General features: G+C 35.5%; 2 long non-coding RNA genes across 2 annotated transcripts; one reads left to right on the forward strand and one right to left on the reverse strand.

The window, feature by feature from the left end:
• The first annotated feature begins 725 nt into the window (after positions 1 to 725).
• LOC127864421 (uncharacterized) lies at positions 726 to 15,505 on the forward strand. The gene is made up of 13 exons (XR_008041907.1): positions 726 to 844; positions 1,428 to 1,599; positions 3,526 to 3,652; positions 5,767 to 5,915; positions 6,312 to 6,465; positions 6,775 to 6,914; positions 7,595 to 7,696; positions 9,390 to 9,473; positions 12,549 to 12,679; positions 13,098 to 13,251; positions 13,450 to 13,737; positions 14,261 to 14,382; positions 15,066 to 15,505. It is a non-coding gene; the product is annotated as an uncharacterized LOC127864421 (long non-coding RNA).
• LOC127864422 (uncharacterized) lies at positions 6,205 to 22,696 on the reverse strand. Its single transcript, XR_008041908.1, has 3 exons — positions 22,621 to 22,696; positions 12,554 to 12,707; positions 6,205 to 6,446 (listed from the first exon to the last, which is right to left on the reverse strand). It is a non-coding gene; the product is annotated as an uncharacterized LOC127864422 (long non-coding RNA).
• Between the last annotated feature and the right edge of the window lie 1,671 nt (positions 22,697 to 24,367).

A 24,367-nucleotide genomic window follows, 5' to 3' on the forward strand; every position in this document is an offset into this window, starting at 1 on the left:
CAACTACGGACCCTGATAACACGTGTTCTGTGACGTTACCTGTGACAACCGTTTATGAGATCAGAAAACTGGCGTCACCGACCGATCCCCAGAAACCGGGTAACAATTTAGAAAAAAATAAATGGGCCGCGCTCTGTGAGAAAGGGGTTTAATGCATGTGCGGAAAGTTTCATCCCATATTAGCCTGTGCAGTATGTATCAGGAACGAACGCTTTTATGATATTTTTCGATTAAAAAAAGTCTCTTCTTAGCAAAAATTCCAGTTTAGGCGGAAAGTGTTTGCCGGATTAGCCTATGCAGACTGCACAGGCTTATCTGGGAAGAAACTTTGCGCACATTAAACCCCATTTTCACAGAGCGGTTCGCTTAATGTTTTTTTAAGGGAGGCGCCGTAACAAACATACCACATAAGTAAACATACCACAAAAGTACACATACCACATAAGTAAACATAACACATATGTAAACATAAAGCATAAGTTAACATAACACATAACTAAACATAACACATAAGTAAACATGACACATAGGTAAACATAGCACATACGAGCTTCGTTCTTGGAAAACGGGGCTTAATGCATCTGCGTAAAAGGTCGTCTCAGATAAGCCTGTGCATTCCGCGTACGCTCAGACGACATTTTCCGCTTTGAAATATTATTGCGTGAAGGCTGAAATATAGAACCATAGTTTTACAGAGTTTGAAGTGTGGATCAGTAACGTCGTTACCCAGGCGTCTATCGACTTCAATGACCCGCCTGTTTCCCTTACGTTAACAATCAAGTGCACTGACAGGAACGTTCTTAATGACATCACGGGGACGTTTAACGTCAACATTGTCGACTCAGTAAGTTGCGTTCACGTTATTATAGGGTATGGGAATCCTGATGAATTGCTTGGAAAGCACTAAACTATTTGTATAAATTTAAAAACTCTTTGAAAAACGACCAGCCCTGATGGTTTAAAATGCACTTTCAAAAACTGCTGTACACCGTTATATATGTTTATTTAAACAGTGACACTTCGACTCGATTGTTTTTCACTTGAACCCATGCACGCAATTGCGCGTAAGCCTGCCGGCACACCTTTTATGTTGTTTGCTTTGGAGTTTGACAACGTTGTGTTTGAAAAAATGAGCCTCGCTCTGAGAAGACCGGGTTAAATGAATGGGATTTTCAAAGTGTCATTCCATATAAGCATAGGCGGAAAGTGTCGTTCCTGATTGCTTGGGAAGCTCCGGCTTTCCCAGATGTTTGTTTCATATATTGGGCATGTGGTCTTTGAATATTAATAACAATTATTGACTTGACGTGTAATTTTGTCTCGCTTAAAATTCACCGAAAACCCGTGTCGAATGGCAACTAGTAACAGAAAATAGTCCAAAGTGATGACGTAATATCCTGTGATATGATTATATTATTTGACTTCAGCCGCCGGTTTTCACCGCACTGCCTGCGACCGGAACTAACATTTTCGACGGTCTTAAGCACGCCACCGAGACCCTTCACACGTTCAGCGTCACCGATAGCGACGACGCCGTTAACTGCTCTGCAAGAGTGCCGGAAAACGCCCTTTTTGAAGTGATTGCCGGTGTCGCATCAAGTAATAAACTGGAAAAAATAATAAAACATTAATCCTCGTTCTTGGGAAACTGGTTTTAATGCATATGCGCTGAATGTCGTCCCTGAGCGGACCCAGGCCAACAAAGAACGACACTTTTCGCTTTTTGTTTTTGTTTTTATGAAGTCGATTCTACACGACAATCCAGCTTAAGCGGAAAATGTCGTCCCTGATTAGCCTGTGTCGACTGCACATGATAATCTGGACGACACTACGCAGATGCATTAAGCCTAGTTTTCAACGAACGAGGCCCATGAAGTTTAAGTTTTATATGATACTAATGTTTCATTGAATAAGTCAGTTCACGTCGAGGCGCCATTTTCTACTGTATGATATCACAGTAGCGTTTTTAATCATATCGTTATGTTGATATTAAAGTTGCCTGATATGATTTTTATATCCGGTTAGTTACTAGTAGGCGTTGTTTTATAATCAATAATATAATACTAGGGATCAACTTTTTAGTCATCTGTTTCAATAAAAAGGTAAAAACGATTCAAATTTAACAAAAAACAACAACAATTTGATACTAAGATGTAATATATTTTAAGCACAAATGCCATGAAAAAAAACGTACCATACAAATGTAAAGCGCAAGTGCTAATGACGCTATGAATACATATATATTCTACCTAAAAAATCAACGTTCTAGCGATTATATTTTATTATCTGTTTAAAACGTGTTCACGGATGTATGATACACAGAAAAATAGGCTATTGTCCTATTGTTTTATAAAATATTATACTTGGCTCGAATATCCAAAGATAATATTATTATTTAAGCCTGATCTGATATATATTGCAATGCAAAAGGGCAGTAATAAATTATTATCTATGCTTCTAGTAAAGATTAGTTCTTGTAGGTAAACGTTAAATGACGTCATAAATGTTAACAAGATGACGTCATCAAATGCATTATACAGTACAGCTAATTGTCCGCTTAGTGCTTTAGGGGTCTTTACTTGGATTTCTGCATCAGCGCTAATAACTAACATTTATAGAGATAATTGTGAAAAAAAGAGTGTCAAATAATCAGAACATTTATGGATTAAGTGAGTTTAAATCAAGAACATCGGTTAAAAAACCAACAAATATGTTTGCTGTTAAATACGTGCAAACGTCGATCAGTCTTCTAAAAACCGAAGAACAAAATAAAATAAAAGCAATCATATGCTTTCTTATAATAAATATGTTATTCAATGTTTAATTTAAATAGAAGATATTTGTTGGATTCGGTGGATTATCGATTTTAATTCACGAGTGATCATAGAAAATAATATTTTCACGAGTGGCGCAGCCACGAGTGTGCGCCACTCGTGAAAAAATATAATTTCTATGGTCACAAGTGAAGTAAAATCGATATTCCTCCGAATCCAACAAATTTTCTTTTTATTTTATGCTTTTTTAAAAAGTTTATATACATTGTTAAAGAGTTTAACTAATGAATTTCGCTGGGATAATGACGTCATTTTGTAAAAAAATGACGTCATTTCGCAGTAAACAGTGAAAATTATCGATAGTTTTCAATGTTAATTTTCACTGTTTGAAACAGTGAAATTATAGGTTTAACGCACTGATATTTCTCTATAAACCACCGGAAAGCACAAAATATATGTTGTTTCTTGTCGATGCAGTAGGATTATTTTACGCAATTTTCTTAGATTAAAACATTTTTAACACTGCGTGTGGACGCGCGCTTGGAAAACGGGGTTAAATGCATATTGTAAAAGTGTCTTCCCAGATTAGCCCGCCATTTTGCCTAAACTTTTGTAACTAAGGTGTCGACCCTGATTAGCTTATTTGGACTGCACATGCTAATATAGGACGACACTTTACGCACATGCATTAAGCCCCGTTATCCCAGAGCGAGGCTCGTGTCAATATAACACATCGCTTGCACGTTTTCAGGGTTTACAATTAACGTAAAAGCGGGGGTAACGCTAAGAGCAGCGAACGGACCTTACGTCATCAACGTCGACTGCTCAGATGGCGACAATGACGTCACTGCAACGTCACACAACCAGTGATTGATACGGTATGTTGTCTAACATGCGCACATTATCTGGATTAGCCGTAAACCGATCAAACATTCCGGCATATACGCCTTCAATAATAGATGTTCAAGTAAATGTGGTTACACCGAAACCAAACGATACCAAATAGTCATCCCAGCTAATGTAACTTCAATAATAGATATTCAAATGAATGTAGTTATACTAGACCCAAATGATAACAAAACAAAAAATCATATATATAAACTATACATTTGTCACTGAAAACAAATTTAAGGATGAGTAAATCGAAATGGTTTTGTTTCTTTGTCCAGGTTTTTTTCTGCGTGCAACTTTTCTTCCTTTTTTTCTTGCATTTCTCTGCATTTTTTTCAAGAAATGTATATGAGGATTACACGAATATATAACTACAAATGGTACTTTTGTTCATTACATGCTATATTCTAATGTAGTATGTATTGGTACTGTTATGATATATTAATAAATAGTATGAATCCGTGTATGTTTATATGAATTTCTGAATAAAAGGTTTTAAAAAATCATCCCGGCAAATGTTGCCTCAACAATAAATATTCCCGCCTTTGTGGTTATTCCGGAACAAAATGTGAACCGGGAGTCATCGCGGTACAAGAGTCCTCAATAATAGATATTCACATAAATGCGCTTATATTAACCAAACGAAAACCCCAAAAGGACGCCTGGCCGTTAAATTGATTTTTTTATTGTCCTTCTGTTTTGGCAGCCGCCGAGTTTTGTATCCGGGATCCCCGGAAGTTCCCCTAACGTCTCTGACTCCACTGTCACACAGATGTTACTTGGGAAGTTTACAACTACCGACCCGGATACGGCGTGTTCTGTGACGTCACCATCCACCACCGTGTATGAGATCAGAAATGTTACGTCACCGGTGAATGTTTCTCAACCAGGTGAATAATCATTAGAAACATTAGTGCTCCGTGTTTTGCATGTGAGCTTTTTTCTCTTTTTTTGCACATCTAAAATGATAAGAATAAAGTTTCCTCGTAGCGGAGTATGAAGAATGTCGGTCTGCTCACGAACAATCTCAAATCCCAGATAAACAGATAATCACTTGATAGTAAAAGTTACGACGTTCATAATCCCAGCTATAACAGAGGGGGTAATCACTTGATAGTAAAAGTGGCGACGTTCATAATCCCAGCTATAACAGAGGGGGTAATCACTTGATAGTAAAAGTGGCGACGTTCATAATCCCAGCTTTAACAGAGGGGGTAATCACTTGATAGTAAAAGTGGCGACGTTCTTGTCGAGACACTTATTTTTTGCCGCTATGGACTTCGCCATCTTGACTATCACGCGATTTCCCCCTTTGATAAGAATACGCACATATTTCTATGCAAACTCAGGATTGAGTCGTACTAGCAACTCAAAAAAGCTTTTATGAACACCATTAATTAATAAATAAATAACTAAATAAATAAATAAAATAAAATGAATGAATAAATAATACATTAATTAAGAAAAACACTCTAAGTTGAGTCAGATCATTGGCTTAAGTATGCTCAAGTATATTCCTGATACTAAACTATTATAAATTTACAAAACTCTTGCTTATTGGGAGCCATTTACTATTTACGAAAGTATCGCTGTTGAAAGTTGATAAAGTCTAGTAGTGTTGTTAAGCGGTCACTTCATTGTGCTTTTTTGGGACGTGAGTACGTTACCAAATAGAAGCGCCAAAAAGGTTTCGATAGGGAGAATAAGTGAATTTTTGTCTGACGAAACAACTAGGCATGTGCTTAAAGTATTGTCCTATTTTTTAGATGCATTAATCGCCCCTGATTAGCCTGTCTAGTCTAAAAGGGCTAATCCGGAACGACGATTTCCTCTTTAATGGATGTCAGAATAGTTATATCACTTTAAGGTTGCTAACACTCTGTGCATGAATTGAACATAATACCAGTATTATTTGTTTTTAATGATACTGTAATTGAAACAATTAAACGCTTCGATCTTTGAAAATCTTCGTTTTTCATAAGCTATTGAAAGTATGTGTGACAAGTGTGATTATTTGTTATTTTTTTAATGTCTCTTTTTTCGATGAAATACTCTCGTTATGCGCACAAGCAAATGATTTTTTGGGCTGTTTAATTCCTAGAATTTGAAGTCAGGATCTCTAGCACCGTGACTGAAGCTGCCATCGACTTCAACGACCAGGCCGTGCCGTTGACGTTAACGATACGGTGTACTGACGGCAACCCCGTCAACGTCATCACCGGGACTTTCAACGTCAATATCGTTGATGAGGTACGTCTGTAGGATACCGGAATCGTGGTTGACCTTAAAATGACTTTTTCATTCAAAGTTTGGTTAAATGACGGTTTTCAAAATAATTGTTATAGATTCTAAGAAGAATTTTACTATATGTTTAAAGGAGAAATTGTTTCATTTATGGCTATTCATCACGCGTAATTGGAAAAATAATGACAGATTTTGTAACGCTTTTTTTTCTCGAGAATGCGCAAAAACTTATCAAAAAAGCGTTTTTCTTCTCATATTTTCTTCAGCAAGCCTAACAAAGTGGTAACGCTTCATCTTTTGCTTCCAGAGGTCTCTTTATTTAATCTCGGGGAAAGCAATACACGGTTATAAACCATTTTGCAATTGTAAATGAAATTTATTTTAAAATCCATTTCCTCGTAGGACCCAGTTCTAACGTCGTTTCCTATGACGTCATATCAGTTCCTAGAAGACACTTCCTTTTCCGCTCTGGAGCTAAACTCATTCAGCCTTAAAGATTCTGATGACGTCATATCTGCTTGATGTCATCTGTCAAATCTGAAAACCAACGTCAAAGGTCAAACGTTATAAAAATATAAATATAAATATATAGTAAATAAATAAATAAATAAATAAATAAATAATTAAAAGTAAATTCATATAAAGATATAAAGATTCGCAAACAATCGATGAATGCTTTTTATTTGTTTGTTTTTTTCCAGCAATCTTCGTTTGAACACTGCAAAAGAAATTAAACAAGATGGTGTCACTACCCTGCGGGTGTTTGCTTTTTTCAACATTCAGTATCGGTCTTATTTCGTTAAAGCAGGCATGAAAACGTGATACAATTTATATGAACAATCGCTTGTTTTTTCCCTTCTTTTAGCGTTTCAGATTTGGTACAAGGGACGCCCGCGAGCGTCCTTGAACTATGACGTCACGCCCGTTCATAACATCGGGATTATTTGCGACGACGGCAAAGTCTTTAGCGCGAGATATTATTACGCAGTGGATCTGGAAAACAACGTAAGTAATCCAAGACGAAGAACAGCCCAACTGTATGTCTGTCATGGATTATACTTGGTATACTAACAAAGAGGAAATTACGCCCCTCCCATTTTCCACCATTGGTCAAAGGTAATTTCACTGTAACTTAAAATAAAACAAAGCCTAATAGTGTTTTTATAAATTAAAAAAAGTACGACAGGAATTATCGAGTAAAGAAAACGTCGCGCTATATGCATGTCGGTCAATCTGTATCCAACCATATTCATCTGCCATATTCAACCGTCATGTTAAATGTTCAGTATTACTGTCTCCTCACAAATATCATAATTATACAACAATATTCGAATCTGAAACAATTTATTTTAATCTTGTCAATTTCCAAAAACGTAAAAAGGTCCCTTTAAACCCCGTTTTCTAATCGAACCAGCTCATTTCATGAAATGTGTCTTGTTCTGAGAAAATCGGGCTTAATCAAGTTAATGCATGTGCGTAAAGTGTCGTCACAGATTGGCCTGTGCAGGCCGCACAGGCTAATCAGGGACGACACTTTCCGCCTTAACTGGATTTTTGAGTAGAAACTGCAGAAAGTAGCCTTTGCGGACTGCACAGGCTAATCTTGGACGACACTTTACGCACATGATTTAAGCCCAGTTTTCTCAGAACAAGACTCAAATAATTAGTGTCTGTTTCTCTTTCAGCCTCCGGTGTTTGTTAACCTTCCTGCGGTTACTTTACGTCAATAACGGAGTCAGTGACGTCTAAAACATTGCTATATTCTCTCACAGTATCGGACCTAGGCGGTATGTGTAACATTGTGATTTTTAATTTCACAAACCATTTGCCTGATGTGGAAATATAGATCTATTAATTGTCCAAATATGCAATATGCTATAAACTCGGGTTTATTTAAGAATTTTAATAATTGCTTGGATAAAACTATCAATATATGTATGATGAAGTCATTGTTTACACGACGCCACAGCTTGTGGTTTAGGGTTTCTCAACCTCCACGCAGAGATTTGACTGGAACCATCATAGCTGGTTCAAACCCTTGCCTTCATAACCGACCACGTGATGAAAGCCTAGCCACGTGGTACAATAGTTTTACCGTTGTTATATTTACTTTTTTTAATTAAGGCAATTTTTTTTTATTAACCTTAACTTAAACACTATTTTCAAAATATAAATGAAAATAATATAATTTTTCATAGTATAATATTTAAAAAAAATCCTACCAAATCTGGTAGGATTTTCTTGTTATGTCAGAGATGGCATGTTAGAGCAAGGAACGACAACTCTGCGTGGAGAATGAGTGTTTCTATTCCTCTCTGAATATACGTATCTTTATTCAATCTTAAAGGGAACTTTTCGCAGTTTGGCAAATTAACAAAATTAAAAAAAATTGTTTCAGATTCGCAAATTTTCGGTTTATTTATGAAATTGTGAGGAAACAGTATTACTGAACATTTGCCATGGTCTAATATAGCCATTATATGCATCTTTTGACGATTTAAAAACCTAAAAATTATAAAGCGCGAAACGATTGAATAATTTGTTGTTGTTTAAATTTGTGAAACTACGAATATCGCTTATATAACGTATAAAATACGCATGTAATGTATGCTTGACAGGATAGGTAAGTTTGCTAATACGTTTTTACTTCAGGAATTCGGGGGTCACTGGTTCGAGCCCTGCTGCGTGCTACTTTTTTGTTTAATCCTTTTTTAATTTTTATTTTTGATTTTTTACTGGAGCTTTTAAAATTTCATGTTTACATTTATCAATATAAAGTATTTGATTACAACTTTCAAAATATGCCAAAATCTGTGAAAAGGCCCCTTTAACACTACACACATTTGATCAAAATGAGTATCGTATTTTTACATATAATTATTAGTCGCCCGCATGGTCCATTTTTTGCCCCGCATTAATTTTTAAAGCAGAGTTTTTATTTCTATTCGTTTCATTTTGGTAAACCCTACATATTTTACGACACATACTGTTTATTGTTCTTTAAACTGTTATTAATGCAAAATGACACCATCTAATAAGCTGTATGCGCTTGGTAGATGATCAGCAAATACTTACACAATGACTTTTGTTATTTTGCACCTTACGCTCACCTCTAATATCGCAAATTAAATACCACTGTACTTGTATTGCGCTCGATCGCTCACAAGTTTCGGAAGACTATTCCGTCGATCAATTGCTCAATGTTTTGTTACTAAACCCAATGCGTTCTATGTTTCTAGCAAAAGTGTGATATTTTTATTTTTTTAATTACACTTTCTTCGGATTGTTTTCGTCAAATTAAGTTGTATCAAAATGTTGTTTATGTGTAAAAAGATAATTGCGTCAATAGAAAATCACACTTTGTCAACAAAACGTAACGCTACGAAGGTGGATTTCTTCTTTTTTTGTACTCAAAGGGTAAAACTATGTCGTTTTAATATAAAAAATTACGTCTAAGATCTTCTTTATGTTTATTTCAAGTTCCACCATGTTACTTGAGCTATACTGCGTTTGCCGCGGGCATTCTACCCTTGGAGCAAAGTACTGTGACACCGCAAAATACTCGTACGTTACGTCACCATTTACGTCATTGATTATATATATATATATATATATATATATATATATATATATATATATATATATATATAGGGTATTTGTTGGATTTGGGAAATATCGATTTTAATTCACGAGTGATCAATAAAAAAAATATTGTTTTCTATGATCATGAGTGAATAAAAATCAATTTTCACAGAATGCAACGAATTTTCTTTTTACTTTATGCAATTTGCAAATTATTATATTTGTAAAATAACACACACGCTATTTGTAAAAAAAATAGTTCCGGTAAAACAATACAATCGGTCGGGTAGTTCCGGATCGCTAGCGTAAATAATGGTGTTAATATTTTTAAAAGAAGGAAATTGCTTTCAAAATACTTGTTGAGGCAAAATATTTCATCTTTCAGGCCATATTCATTTATTAATACTTACCAATACATTTCTGATGCCAATTTGAACTTATTCACTTGCATTAAGTCGGCTAGTTCTGAATCGAGTGTGGTAATTTCGGATCACTCGGACTATTGGGAAGATGTAGGTCAGGGATTATCTCAAAACTTATTTTGACTGTCAGCAATTATTTTGACTGTCCGAACAAATGATGCATGTATTAAATAAAACATCAGATAGTTCCGTTTGTTTCAGTTTAATAACTGTCTGACAATTTAAAAACATCATAGTGTGTGTGGATGTACACAGGAGAATAAAGCTGTTGGAAAGTATTTATGTTTTGATTTGAAATGGATTCCTCTGTATTATTGGTTATATAAAACAAACACAAATACTCAATACAAGCAATTTATTGATAAACTCAAGATGCGTTCTTGGCAAATAACATAATATGATAACATTTAACAACAATAGAATCACAATGTACAAGAATGTACAAACTGTATGAAAATATGACATATATGCTTATGACTAGAACATTTTATGTATGCCTAGAAAATATTTTTATAACTAAGGTCCTAAAAAATACAAAACTTTATATAAATGTATTTATAACAAGAGATATGTTTGTCAGGAACAATGCCCCCTATTGCGCTGCTTTGATTTTTTTATCATTTGGCAGGTACAGATAATTATCTCCCTTTAAAGCTTATTACTTCCTTGGATTAGCTTTTTTGAACTTGAATGATGACCTTGACCTTTCACCACTCAAAATGTGCAGCTCCATGAGATACACATGCATTCCAAATATCAAGTTTCTATCTTAAATATTGCAAAAGTTATCTAAAAACTTTAACTGAGGTTAAAGTTTTGGGACAGAATGACAGACAGGCCAAAAACAATATGCCCCGATCATTCGATCCGGGGGCATAAAAATGACAACTGAACATAAACAAGTACCTCTGGAATGCATTTGCTAATAAAAGGATCACAATAATGTCAAATATATAAAAGCATCCATAAAAAGTATAACATAAACCAGTGCCTCTGGAATAAATTTGCTAAAGAAATGGAAAACAATACTAGATATCAAGTTACTTTCTTGGTAAATAACATAGTATGATAACATGTAACAATAATAGGATCACAATAATGTAAAAATAATGTAATAAAAGTATCCAAAAAAACACAACATAAACCAGTACCTCTGGGATAAAAATGGTAAAGAAATGGAAGACAATACTAGATATCTAGTTAAATTTTTGGTAAATAACATATTATGGCAACATTTAACAATAATAGGATAACAATAAAGTAAAAATATATAAAAGTATCCGCTTCAGCCTCTTTGCCATTGTTTGTGCAGAACACCCGTGCTTTTTAGGACCCATCAGTCCAACTTGACAATTATCTGAAAAGCAAAATCACAACATTAATACACATTAAAAATAAGATAAATATTTAAAATATTACCAATCTCCTTACAGCACTAGTAACATCTTACCATTTTTTATTATTTTTCCATAGTACAGTTTATAGCACTCCGTTGGTTTTTCATTATTCCGCTATTATACCTTTAAATGTTAAAACTTATTACTAACACATAAATATACAAACAAACCAAGATGCATTCAACAAATGCTTACTGTATGTGTTAGCCTTGACCTTGTGACTTAGACCTATTGCTTCATAATTGGTTTGCATAATATATCTCAATCAGATGCAAGAACATGTAAAGTTTGGAGAACCAGGTCCATAAAGTTTCATTTTATGAGCAATGTTTAAGCTTTAGGGCAGAAAGACAGACAGAATAAACAAAATTCAATCTTATTCTCTGTATTTCTCCACATTGAAGTCACAAAAGGGCCGCCGTCACAAAATAGTATTATAATTAAATAATTCGCATGAAAAATTATATCAAATTTATGAGAAACTAGGCACTTTTCCTTTCATATATATATACAAAAACTTTTGTGGTAGCCAGAGCTTAAAAAATATAACTAACACAGTATTTAAACAATAATAAACTGTTTTGAGATTTTCCCCAATTAGCTGATCCGCAACTGACATGTACACGAGGTGCAATTTCCATGCTTTTATTTCCATAAATCATAAACATACACTAAAAGCACTCCCAGGAATTTGAAAATAATAATAAATAAACAAATTCATACCAAATGTACAAGCATTTACCAAGGAAATGTGCTTCTAAATCGTCTTTTAATTGTTGACGCGTGTTATAGACAGACGGTGCGACGGTAAAATGACACGACTGTGATAGTTACCAAAGTGTGATTTTCAAAGAAAACACCGTTGAAATAAACAGCAAAATTGTGTTATTGCTTGAAATTGATAACATTTTCCAAAAATCACAGTTATATTGACATGGCAATATCTTTTAGACTTATATTTTAATTAAATCATAGAGTTGATTCGGAATTACCCGAGATCCGGAACTACCCGATCAACTGTATAAATGTCACTTTAATGATAGCGTGTGTTGATCTTATCACTTTAATCATAAGGGATAGAAACGATGCATTATTTGTGTGTGTGTATGTTAATTTTGTGTACCGGTAGTTTGTGCATATTTTATAACTTACGAGAGTACTTAAGAGTACCCGGGGTACTTTTAAGTAGAACATGAGGCGACAACGACCAATTTAGCAGTGTTTGCATCTCCATGCAGAGTACCTGGTGTACGCCCATAATCCGCGCGGATTCGATTTCAAAAGTTCCGGAGCCGTGAACGCCGAGAACACGTGCGGCGACTCCGTGTCCACCGTCAGAGAGACGCTGATTGTGAATATCATCAATACGGTACGTCAAGGGCCTCTTTTTCATCGCTCTAGAGAAACAAAAGTGTGCATGTTAAAGCCTTTTAAAGTTTGTCATATGCTAGGTTTAAGTTCTAAGTAAGGTGAGATTTTAATTGCATTCTCATTGGTGAATATTTTAACTGAGATGTGGCTATATTGCAAGGAAGTAATGTTTGTCAATAAATTCTATTTAATAAATGTTTCTATGAATTAAACGCGGTTGCACTATTCGTAAATAATAATTATTCAAATAAAAATTATCGACCAGAACCAACTCATATCTTTTATATGTATCTCGCTCTGGGAAAACGGGGTCATCTCTGAACGAAAATCCACCTTATGAAGAAAGTTTCGTCACAGATTAGCCTGTGCGGACTGCACATGCGTATCTGGGATGACGTTTTACAATTTTTCCGTAGGCACCGGTGATTACTAATCCTGGGGGCTCTAGCGACGTCGCCGAGGACGTCAGCGGAACGTTGACGTTAAAGACGTTGGATTTTGTTACTTTGGAGTAGTCTGATGCCACCTGCTCATTGACGAGCGCTGACGGAGGATCATTCGCCGTCACTGGTTAGTTCATGATCTCTTGTATTAGTGTAGAATCATTATTTTTTGTAGGGTATTAATTTTCTTTGATTTCTTGGGTCATCGATTCGCGAATTTAACACAAACACATTTGAAAATAAACGACGCGTTTTCCTCATGCGTTTCCCAAATTCATTATTCCATGAATTGCGCTTTTATGGTATTTATTTGTTTTGTTTAAAGGAAGCCTCTTTATCAAAAATCCAGTTCAGGTGGACAGTGTCGTCCCTGATAAGCCTGTGGGAACTGCATAGGCTGATCTGAGATGACGCTTTAGCACGTGCATTAAGTCCAGTTTTCGCAGAAAGAGACGTATATAAGCTCACGCACAGACGTCTTTCAGGCAACCAAATCGTAAAGACGGCTGGAGCTCTGGACTTTGAGACAAAGGCAACGTATAATCTTGACGTCACGTGCACTGACGACCTTCTTCAAACCACGGATACTTACGTCGTCAAAGTCCAAAACGTCGTGAGTAACGTTGATATTAACGTATTGAGTAACGTTGATATTTACGTGTTGAGTAAATCTTGATATTTACGTCGTGAGTAGCGTTGATATTTACGTCGTGAATAACGTTGATATTTACGTCGTAAAAAACGTTGATATTTACGTCGCGATTAACGTTGATATTTACATCCTCACGAGAGCGTCTTTCTGATAAAATTGGTTTAAATGCATGCGCATTAAGTGTCGTTCAAGATTAGACAGTGCCTGTGCACGAAACGACACTTCAAGCAAATACATTTACCCATTTATGCCTAGTGGACTCTCCCATCCTTCTAAATTGGATCAATTTATTTCCAAAAAGAGGGATGTCGAGTATATTTTTTTCTATATTTAGAATATTTCTTACAGAAATTCCTTTAAGCAAACAATCAAGCGGCGTCTCATCTGGGTCTACGCTGTTTGCCAATGCCTTTTTAAAGACTCTAGGCATAAATGGGTTTAGTCAAGTTCCAAACGAAACCCAATGTATACTGTATCATTTAAGGTTCCAAAGATAACGAGTTTGCCGACGGCGTCTACTCTGGACGAGTGGCAGACTGCGGAAAAGCTACTCACGACGTTGACGTTAGCGGAGGACGCGGCTGACTGCGTTTAAACGTCACCGACGTATAACGAGTTTAACGTCAAATACGAGCCCGCCACAAAAGTTTTAAAACAGAATATACCTATTTATTTTGACTCTACTGCATAAAACACCTAAGGCTAAATTAAACGCTATTGAGTTTGTTTTCTGCGTAACTTGGTGTCTCTGAGACTGGGGATCAAAAGAAAGCTTCCGCGGTCGTATTCGAACCCATGACCTCTCAGTCGCTAATTGGACACAATATCCATTACGCCACGTCCATCTATACATACAGGATAGGCTTACATTTTTCTTCTATCTTTAGAAACATTGATGAACATAATTTCAGTATAAACAGTATTTTTATGTCGTCAGTTTACGTTATAAGTATTTCCTTTCAGTAATTATCATATTCTTGCATCTAGTGACGTCATTCAAGTTCTACTTATTTAAATAACTTCTTTATGACGCCATATCCACTATTTTCAGTATGTATAATATTAAAATCGCCAAAAGACAAAATAGAAGTATATTTATAGAACAGAATAGGACAGTTTATTTGATGTAAGCATCAGTAACTTGCATGTACAAAAACAAACATGCGTTTGCAGATAATGCAAAACATACATTCTTTTGAAGACATGCCAGTAAATTAAAATAAATAAACATGTTTTCTTGAGAATGTCCCATATTTATGACGTCTTTACGACTGCACGATTTCTTTTAGTATGGGTGATCTACTACGTCAGCGAGGCGGTTGCGGGGCGGTCGCTTAGCTACGACACGAACCCCTTTTACAACCTGCACATTGAGTACAGCGACGCCGCGGGGGTCAAAGGGGCGGAGAAGATTTTCACCGTCCATATTAACGATAACAAAGCACCGACGAGCGACAACCTTAGCAGTAAGCCGAACAACATATGCTTGATTAAGGACGCCTTGCGAGAATTCTTCAGCGTTATTTAGATACTTTAAAAATAAATTCTAGCATTACTTATATAGTATTGTATCAACTTTGATCCATCTTTGTATTGCGCATTATGTCTTTTTGTTTGCCAAACGACGTTACTTTACTGTATTACGTTGACGTCACTTCTTGTGTTTATGCTTCGAATCATACTACTGATGACAGCTATGGCCGAAACATGATTTATGTTTAAGATATCCAAAAAAAAACGTGATTGTTAAAATTAAAACGTGTTTATGAAATTTATTGATTTAATATAATTCCTTTAGTCTCCCGATATAACGTCTTACGGTTTGTTTTAATTAAAATCGTTTAAACAGCTTTGTGTGCCTACGATATGGTAATCACGTGACAAAAAAGATGGTGACGTCCATGCCGAGACAGGAATTTTTCGCCGTTTTATACGCTTTAATACTTGTATTAGTTGTTTAAATGCCGCTCACTTTCCTACCATATCAGCAAGAGGGCAGGAGCTGTACTTTTGTGACCCGCTAAGACATTTCACAGCGTAAAGTCGATGTATAGCGCGAATATTAATACGTTATTCACGCTTATCCATTTATTGCCGATATGGCTGGAAAGTGAGGGACATTTTAACAATTAACAAACGTAATAAATGGTATACTACGGAATCCGGATAATGCCATCTACTAGTATAATCTCGCACTTCTTTCAGCAAAGGCGACACTAGACACACAAAGTGATACACGATATTTTGCGCGACAGTCTCGGTGACGCACGATATATTTAACACGATATATCGCGTTTGTGTAGGTAGTCCAAAAGGCAATATCGTGTTAAATATATCATGCGTCGCCGCGACTGTCGCGAAAAATATCGTACGTTGCCGAGACTGGCGCGAAAAATATGGTGCGTTGCCGAGACTGTCGCGACAAAATATCGTGCGTCGCCGCGACTGTCGCGAAAAATATCGTGATTCGCTTCGTGTGTCGTGTTCAAAGGGCGACACTAGACACACGAAGCAATACACGATAGTTTGCGCGGCAGTCGCGGCGACGCACAATATTTGTACTGTTCAAAGGATTCCGTAGTATACGACATCGTAAACTACATGTCAAGGCATGAACGTCGCCATCATGTTTGTCACGTGATTATCCCATCTGCCTATATGACTAACATTTTATATTGGTGCAAGCAAAAGATGTTAGAATTTCTTATAACAAATTCTTTCTGAAATTTTCCATATCAAACACATAAGATTTACCCAATGAGCTTTTTTATTTTTACCATGAGATTTCCTGTTTTACATAGTTTTACAGACATTGTGTTTAATTATCCTCGCTCTAGGAGAACGTGTCTCAATGCATGTGCGTTTAGTGTTTTCCCGGAAAAGCCTGTGCAGTCCGCACAGCTTTATAAGGGACGACACTTTGCGCTGGCACCGGATTTGAAGTTCTTTAAACGAAAAACACAATAACAGCGGAAAGTTTCGTCCTTGATAAGCCTGTTCGGAGGACTAGTTTTATAGAATCAACCTTATTTTGGATCACGATGCCATTGAGTTGCTTTAAGAATCTTCAAACGATTTTACCTGTCGTCATAGTGTTGCCTATTACAGAAATTAGCCTCGTCGCAAAAGACTTCAGCGCTACCGACACCGTGTTTACCGCTACCGGAAGTGACGTGGAAAATGATAACGTCATCTACAGTATGCTGTCCTGTACCCCGAATGCCACGTGCCCATTCATCATGTCTCCGAGTAGGTTGTTCAGTAAGCATTTTACGCGGAGTGAATCATTTACGCGGTAACGAAGTGTATAAAGATTTCCGCCCTGTTATGGAAACGCCCCATAGTTGATCTAAGAGTGTGCTTTAGATTTAATAACCATAATAAGTGGTTCGATTCAAAAATTAGCTTTTGGGGAATACGAGTTAACATAAATGCACTGAATAATGTATCACAAAAAGCCATTCACTGTAAAAGTATTTTAATTTTTTTTTTTTTAATGATTCCGTGGGTTGACCAATTTATTTTCGTCAGCACACAATTTCGTCATAAAAATGACTATTTCGTTAGCACATAAATTCTGTATTTTTTTAATTTGAAAAAATGCGTTCAACACAGCGACGCAATTTAATTTTTTTCCCCAAATCCAAAATCTACGATGTAAAGTGTCCATAAAAAGGTTATTTATTGAAGTATATACGAATTATCAATTACAACGGCGGTACTCTATAGTCTCCGCCTATTGAATTTGCTTAAATTGCTTTCTTTACTTTTTGTGGTTCGGTAAAATTTGAAAATGTATTGTAATAATATTTATTGTATTGCGTACAACTATCTTCATTTTCATATCTTAAAAACAGATGGTATTTGCCGCATAAATCTTCAAATAATTAATGATAGCTTGTGTACAAGCATAATCTATTGCGCAATTCTAGATGGAACCATAGTAACGAACGCGGATCTTCATTCGTACCCTAACAACTCGTTCCAACTCTCGGTTGTGGCAACAGACAAGTATAACAAGAATCCGACTCCGTACACCGTCATTGTAGAAATAACTGGTAAGTACATTGAGACAACTAGGTAAGTGTTGGATAAATTAATTTAGCGAGGATAACAAAACCGAAACCACAAACATTGGCGACGTAAATGCTAACGTATCCGTTTTAGACACAGTTACCGGATATATTCTAGTTTTGTCAATGTTTCTCGGCCTTTGAAAAAAAAGATGGAAAAATAAAACCAAAACACGAACTACCACAACTGACGAAAGGAAACAAATTAAATCGACGACAATATTTGTGCTTGTGTTCGCTGTTTATGTCATGGTATTTAATTTTGTCAATGCATGTGAAATGTAGCATTTAATGTCGAGATTCGTCTTATAGCTACGAATCGCTCCGACCGGTTTCGCATTAAAATATTTCTTTCTGTCATTGTTTGCCTTTCCACCTTGATTATTGGAGGGGAGGTTATTGTGATTAAGTAACAAGGAATGAGTTTGAAATCATGATTGATAAAGCGCTTGATTTAAACAAGAACGTCATCATGCTTGGGGACATAAATGAAGACCAATTTAAACACAATGCTTGCCTCTCTCAATCAGTATCCCTGTATAACATGCACAACGTTATCTCTCAAGCGACAAGGGTCACCGCAAATACTGCTACACTAATTGATCCGATATTAGTCTCGGATACCATTTCATGCTTGAACAGAGAAGTAATAGTTATCCCTCAAACTGTTAGTGACCATCATGCTTCTACCATTCATGTTACAATTCCTTTCATAAACAGCAAACCGATTCAACGAAACATTTGGTTGTATAAATATGCCGATTTCGATCGACTAAACAATCTTATTACATGTACAAATGGGAATTAATCCATGATTCTAATGTAAATGAAGCAACTGTTATGTTTCCGAACAAACTTATCGAACTTATAAAACTTAGCATTCCAAATAAACTTGTCACAGTGCGCCCTCATGACAAACCATGGTATGATTCTTCTATTAGAACAATGGCTCGTAAACGAGATAGACAATAACACATATCCATAGAGAATCCTACTTCTTCTAACTGGAATAAATATAAACAACTTCGAAAAAAGGTTATTAACATGATAAAACATTCGGAAGAATAGTTTTATTCTAACCTAGAAACATCTCGTGATGAACCAAATACTTCAAATCCAAAAAATATTGGAAAACACTAAAGCAACTAATAAAAACAAATTCTCACCCGAATTCGATACCACCTTTACAGTCAACGGACTCTGACGGCAATCTTATCGTACATTTGTCAGATACTGACAAGTCAAACTGTTTTAACAGATACTTTGCCTCCATTGCGTCGTTGAATGACTCAGCCGGTGTTCTTCCACAATTCTCAGATATCTCTAACGCAAAATTATATAACCTGCCCATATCAGAATCGGAAATTATAGATGTTATTAAATGCTTAATAACCAATAAAGCCGTCGGTTGTGACCTTATAAGTCATATTGTCATTAAGAAAACGTGTAATTCTATTGCTTAGCCTTTTTGTATCCTCTTTTACAAATCACTAAACGAAAGTACATATCCCGCCCAATGGAAAGAAGCGATTGTAATGCCTCTATTTAAAAAGGGGAAACCGAATAATCCTTCCAACTACCGTCCTATCTCATTGTTGAGTTGCGTAGGCAAGCTGATGGAGAGGATAGTTTATAAACATTTATACAACCACCTTCTTGCTAACAAACTTATATACTCCAACCAGTCGGGCTTCTTAAAAGGTCACTCCACGGTCGCTCAATTAATCGACATTTTTGATCGAATAACGAAAGGTATTGATGAAAAGAAACTCACATGCATGGTTTTCTGTGATATTTCTAAAGCGTTCGACCGCGTCTGACACACAGGACTACTCTTCACACTTAAACAAAATGGATTTGATGGTAATTTAATTAATTGGATAAAAAGTTATCAAGGGAGTTGCATTCAAAAAAGTCGTGGTTGGCGCATCAATATCTCAAACGTTAGAGCTTAATGCCGGTGTTCCACAGGGATATGTTCTAGGCCCATTATTTTTTCTTGTTTACGTAAACGACATAGTCAAGCACCTTAAATGTACTGCCCGCCTTTTTGCCGATGACACTTCCCTCTAATGTACTACCTCAAATATATATATAACATTGAAATTGTTCTGAACCATGACCTACAAGTTATAAGTAACTGGGCAAAACTATGGCTTGTAGATTTTAATCTACATAAAACCATGGCTATGTTGTTTTTATCACACCATGCTGTTCCCCGACCACATGTTTTATTTAATAATGTACCGGTAAATTTTGTAGAAAACCACAATCATCTCCTACTAGATTTATCATACACAATTCAGGTATTTCAATACATGTATATACCAAAACACTCATATGGTAAACAAATGAACAAATACATTACCACCTGTCAACTAAATGTACGTCTTTAATGCGGACTCGAAATATATAATGATAATTATATAAGCAATAGTAAAGTATGCTTGATTGGTTATTGTCGGCTCAGATACTACTTCAAAGTACCCGGGGTAATTAAAAAATATACTACAAAGTATGCGGGGTACAGAAAATATATTAGTATATTATACCAGTTCTAAAAAGTCTTCCGTAGTATGACCGGATGCGTATTTTCCGTATCCAGGGTACATTGTAGAATACTTCTGAGTACCCAGGGTACTTTTAAGTAGTACCTGAGCCGACAATGACCAATTGAGCGTAAATTATGTGTGGTGTCCCTCGATCGTGCTTAGGCTACTACAAAGTATCCGGTGTATGGAAACTGTACTAAAAGTGCCTTGGAATATCGCCGAGTGCCTTTAAGCGTATTATCCGTACCTGGGTAACATTGTAGTATACCTAATACTAATAGTACACAGGGTACTTTGAAGTAGTACCTGAGCCGACAATTAACAGTTGAGCATTAATTATGTGACGTGTCCCGCGATCGTGCTTAGTCTTTCGCTTTCAATAAGCACGCTCACACACAGGGAAATATATGTAAATTTATCAGCTGTATGCGTGTATATGGTACCCAGGGTACTTAAAAGTTTACTACACGGAACCTGGTGTATGGAAAATAGTGTATGGTGCCTTTAAGCGTATGATTCGTACCCGGGAACATGGTAGTTTACCTAAGGGTACATGGGGGTACTTTATAAGTAGTACCTGAGCCGACAGGGACCAATTGATTATGTGTGGTGTCCCTCGATCTTGCTTAGGATTTCGCTTTCTGTAAATCTATTAGCTGTATGTGTTTATATTTCATTATAACAATGCATATTCATTCTTTATTCTTTCTTGTTTTATTTGTTAAGTTTATTTTATGGTGTTTCTTTTTTCAATTACTTTATACTTTGCGTGTGTGTATGTCTGCAATATTTTTCTATGTGTACATGCATATTAAAGGGATCTATTTACGGTTTGGTAAATTGACAAAATTGAAAAAAGTTGTTTCAGATATTTGAGAGGAAACAGTATTACTGAACATTTGCCATGGCCTAATATAGCCATTATATGCATCTTTTGACGATTTAAAAACCTAAAAATTATAAAGCGTTGCAACGCGAAACGATTGAATAATTTGGAGAGTTCTGTTGTTGTCGTTGAAATTTGTGAAACTACGAAGATTGCTTAATGTATAAAATACGCATCTTATGTATGCTTGGCAAGATAGCTCAGTTGGCTAATCGTTTTTACTGCAGGATTCCGGGGGTCACTGGTTCCAGCCCTGCTGCGGGCTACTTTTTTTTCCTTTTTTAAGTTTTATTTTGGATTTTTTACTGGAGCTTTTAAAATTTAATGTTTACATTTATCAATATAAAGCATATAATGACAAACTTCAAAACATGCCAAAATCTTTGTAAAGGCCCCTTTAAATAATCTATTCTAGCCTTATTACCGAAAACAAATATGGAATATGTTCAATAAATATTTTAATTGATGCAGCAAGTCTTTCATAGCATTTCAAACCTCATTCACTTAGTAAAATAGTAAAAGTTACACCAACACAACATTTTATCTTTATTTTAATAACAACTTGTTTACAATGCAAACATACGCCCGATATTATTCAACTTACTAATGGAACATGACACTTATCCGATTGCAGCGAGAATACAGTCATAAGAATGTGTCCTAATTCAAACTACACTGTTATACACAATACAATTTCAACTGCTACCATAAGACCAGATCGTCAGATTCTACGGTGAAAACAATTTGTGCAATGTAACATATTCTTTTGCTTTGCTCTAATCGATAATTCACATCTTTCGCCATAAACGATTCGTTATCAAGTTTATGTTTTGAGCATTTCTCAACAAAATACACGCAAATTGATGTCGATTGCAACATATATTGTGTTTGTAACAATGTATTAGGTTGATTGAACTCGATTTTATAGACATTCGTGATACATATTTTTTTACATTGTTTTTGCCTTTGAACAAAAAGAACTATGAGCTGTACGTATGTACTCATAAACGCTCAGAGCATTCAAGAAGAACTTCAACGATAAAGCATAAGCTTTCTAAAGCAAAAGGTAAATTTCCGACGTCATTTTATGTAATTAACAGTAAATACTAAATATACGTCTCGTTGTGATTCACATCCATACGGTATTTTTCACACCTATCAGTCTATATATTATCAGTGGGACGAAACGTCCAATGCCTCCCTACACAAATATCAGAGGCACGAACTGGTAGTGGCACGAATTATCGTAGTGTCGTGCTGTGGTAAAAGGTAATGGCCTATAAGTAAATATATCGTAAACAAACCATATGAATTAATTATTTAAAGGCCTTACCGAACATTCCACGCAGAATGGAGTTTTGTGTTCGTTCCTCGGAAATAAACAAACGTAATATTCCCGCGATGTTTACTGTGTCAATGTTTTATGTAGTCGTGAAAATAGCGTTTTTAACAATTCGTTACTCTGCATTTGGAACCAAAATGTTTTTTTAAACAAAGTCCTTTCTTCAAGTCAGTAACAGCGTCGTTGATATGTCTAGTTGCGATGAATCAAAAATTTTATTGAAAACAAATCATTGAAAATAACTGTGCCTAACAATATCAGTTTCCGCATATTAACATAAATGTACACAATTAGAGGCAAAATTTGCTTCCTTCATATATGTTAGGGTTATGACTGCAAAACGACAAGGGCTCATATCCGCGGAAAGAGTTTTTATTGAACGTACTGGTTATATAACAATCTGAACACTTCGGACAGTGGGCTACAGATCGCCGGTATGGCGGAATTGTCCGAGGATTCCCGATTGGGTTTTTAATAAACTATTACACAATGGTAACGAATATTGAAATAGAAAAAAATATCATATTAAATTATGTTCATACTGAACATTTTCTTCAACTTCATGATGTATTGATGAATGTACGAAGGTTTTTCTGGTCAAACAATAAAATACGGAAAGGGTCGAACACAACGGAAATGTAATTCTGTCATTTTCCTTAAAAAGTATAATGTCCCTTACCGTGGTGTTAATTAAGGGCCACGTGTCAAATTGCAAGTATAATGTATCGGATTATAATCGATAATCAGGATAAATATACAGATAATTCAATAAAGATAAAGTCAATATAGGTACAGTTTACGTGTTTGTTCATTGGAGTATCGCATGTTATAAAATAGTAATTATTTCATAATTTTCTTCACATGCTTCAAAGTCATTTCGTCACACTTATGACGTCATTTTGTGTTTTGAAATGTATTGATGCATGCCACGGGAGAAAGGGGCATAAAAGAAACATTCACTCGTGATCATAGAACAATAATATTTTCACTTATAGCTGCGCCATTCTTGAAAATATATTGTATATGATCTCTCGTGAAATAACAAACGATCTTACACTGACATGAACAAATATCCTCTATTTAATCTTTTTGCATAACACGTCGTTTCTGTTCGTTTATTTTCCTTTTTTAAAAACAACAAAAGCATTGGTGTATCGTTTCATCATTATATTCGATTTTGGGTACAATGAGGTAATAATATACATTTCAACAGATAATTATATTACATATAAGTTAAATGTTGATTTCATATCAATAATTCAAATTAAAATTAAACCACCAAAAGCCCCTGTATGTTTCAATTGTTCAGAAGAGTGATGACATATAGAAAAAAATCACAAATGCAAGAAGGGGCGGGTCTTACAAAGGGTTATGGGTTACATAACCCAACTGTTCGAAATAAATATGGTAAAAATGTACAACTATTAGAAGTATACATGGTAAAACTGTTAAATAACAGTATATTAACGACTTTTGAATTCTTACATGCGAGTTTATAAAACATCATGGGGATGCTGAACAGTGAATAAAACTTTGCTGGCCTGGTTATGCAATTCACTACAATCCAAACACTTGTTCTGAATCAAACCCGTTTTGCTTCAGGGTCAGTTAAATCCTGATAATCACAAAAACAAGATATTAACAACAGTAAGATCATTTTCAAAACAGAGCGAGTAAAACGAATCAATGTGTGATTAATATTTATGTATACATTTACAAAAACATAGTTGCGTGTATT

This window comes from Dreissena polymorpha, chromosome 1 (genome assembly GCF_020536995.1).
Source record: "Dreissena polymorpha isolate Duluth1 chromosome 1, UMN_Dpol_1.0, whole genome shotgun sequence".
Taxonomy (NCBI): Eukaryota; Metazoa; Mollusca; class Bivalvia; order Myida; family Dreissenidae; genus Dreissena; species Dreissena polymorpha.